Raw genomic sequence first — 2,500 nt, forward strand, 5'->3', positions numbered from 1 at the left:
AACAGCGAGCGAAGCGAGAGGCAGCACCGTCCCTGCTATACGAAAGCCCCATCCAGCCCTGTGCCACCCGGGGGGTTCCAGGGTGCTGAGATGGCTGACGTTTTGCTCCGCTCTCGACGGTCACCGCGCAATGCAAGAACAGGCCAAAAACTGGCCAAAACGGCCCAAAAACGGGCCAAAACTGGCCATTTTTGGCTGCGCGAGCGGCGAGCGGCGGACAGCGAGCGAAGCGAGAGGCAGCACCGTCCCTGCTATACGAAAGCCCCATCCAGCCCTGTGCCACCCGGGGGGTTCCAGGGTGCTGAGATGGCTGACGTTTTGCTCCGCTCTCGACGGTCACCGCGCAATGCAAGAACAGGCCAAAAACTGGCCAAAACGGCCCAAAAACGGGCCAAAACTGGCCATTTTTGGCTGCGCGAGCGAGCGGCGAGCGGCGGACAGCGAGCGAAGCGAGAGGCAGCACCGTCCCTGCTATACGAAAGCCCCATCCAGCCCTGTGCCACCCGGGGGGTTCCAGGGTGCTGAGATGGCTGACGTTTTGCTCCGCTCTCGACGGTCACCGCGCAATGCAAGAACAGGCCAAAAACTGGCCAAAACGGCCCAAAAACGGGCCAAAACTGGCCATTTTTGGCTGCACGAGCGAGCGGCGAGCGGCGGACAGCGAGCGAAGCGAGAGGCAGCACCGTCCCTGCTATACGAAAGCCCCATCCAGCCCTGTGCCACCCGGGGGGTTCCAGGGTGCTGAGATGGCTGACGTTTTGCTCCGCTCTCGACGGTCACCGCGCAATGCAAGAACAGGCCAAAAACTGGCCAAAACGGCCCAAAAACGGGCCAAAACTGGCCATTTTTGGCTGCACGAGCGAGCGGCGAGCGGCGGACAGCGAGCGAAGCGAGAGGCAGCACCGTCCCTGCTATACGAAAGCCCCATCCAGCCCTGTGCCACCCGGGGGGTTCCAGGGTGCTGAGATGGCTGACGTTTTGCTCCGCTCTCGACGGTCACCGCGCAATGCAAGAACAGGCCAAAAACTGGCCAAAACGGCCCAAAAACGGGCCAAAACTGGCCATTTTTGGCTGCACGAGCGAGCGGCGAGCGGCGGACAGCGAGCGAAGCGAGAGGCAGCACCGTCCCTGCTATACGAAAGCCCCATCCAGCCCTGTGCCACCCGGGGGGTTCCAGGGTGCTGAGATGGCTGACGTTTTGCTCCGCTCTCGACGGTCACCGCGCAATGCAAGAACAGGCCAAAAACTGGCCAAAACGGCCCAAAAACGGGCCAAAACTGGCCATTTTTGGCTGCACGAGCGAGCGGCGAGCGGCGGACAGCGAGCGAAGCGAGAGGCAGCACCGTCCCTGCTATACGAAAGCCCCATCCAGCCCTGTGCCACCCGGGGGGTTCCAGGGTGCTGAGATGGCTGACGTTTTGCTCCGCTCTCGACGGTCACCGCGCAATGCAAGAACAGGCCAAAAACTGGCCAAAACGGCCCAAAAACGGGCCAAAACTGGCCATTTTTGGCTGCGCGAGCGAGCGGCGAGCGGCGGACAGCGAGCGAAGCGAGAGGCAGCACCGTCCCTGCTATATACGAAAGCCCCATCCAGCCCTGTGCCACCCGGGGGGTTCCAGGGTGCTGAGATGGCTGACGTTTTGCTCCGCTCACGACGGTCACCGCACCACGCAAGAACGGACCATAAACAGGCCAAAACAGCCCAAAAACGGGCCAAAACTGGTCATTTTTGGCTGCGCGAGCGAGCGGCGAGCGGCGAACAGCGAGCGAAGCGTGAGGCAGCACCGTCCCTGCTATACGAAAGCCCCATCCAGCCCTGTGCCACCCGGGGGGTTCCAGGGTGCTGAGATGGCTGACGTTTTGCTCCGCTCACGACGGTCACCGCGCCATGCAAGAACGGACCAAAAACAGGCCAAAACAGCCCAAAAACGGGCCAAAACTGGCCATTTTTGGCTGAGCGAGCGAGCAGTGAGCGGCGAACAGCGAGCGAAGCGAGAGGCAGCACCGTCCCTGCTATACGAAAGCCCCATCCAGCCCTGTGCCACCCGGGGGGTTCCAGGGTGCTGAGATGGCTGACGTTTTGCTCCGCTCACGACGGTCGCCGTGCCACGCAAGAACGGACCAAAAACAGGCCAAAACAGCCCAAAAACGGGCCAAAACTGGCCATTTTAGGTTGCGCGAGCGAGCGGCGAGCGGCGAACAGCGAGCGAAGCGTGAGGCAGCACCGTCCCTGCTATACGAAAGCCCCATCCAGCCCTGTGCCACCCGGGGGGTTCCAAGGTGCTGAGATGGCTGACGTTTTGCTCCGCTCACGACGGTCACCGCGCCACGCCAGAACAGACCAAAAACAGGCCAAAACAGCCCAAAAACGGGCCAAAACTGGCCATTTTTGGCTGCGCGAGCGAGCGGCGAGCGGCGAACAGCGAGCGAAGCGAGAAGCAGCACCGTCCATGCTATACGAAAGCCCAATCTAGCAAAGAACAGCCCAAAAGGAGGCAAA

Source organism: Musa acuminata, unplaced genomic scaffold (genome assembly GCF_036884655.1).
Source record: "Musa acuminata AAA Group cultivar baxijiao unplaced genomic scaffold, Cavendish_Baxijiao_AAA HiC_scaffold_146, whole genome shotgun sequence".
Classification (NCBI taxonomy): domain Eukaryota; kingdom Viridiplantae; phylum Streptophyta; class Magnoliopsida; order Zingiberales; family Musaceae; genus Musa; species Musa acuminata.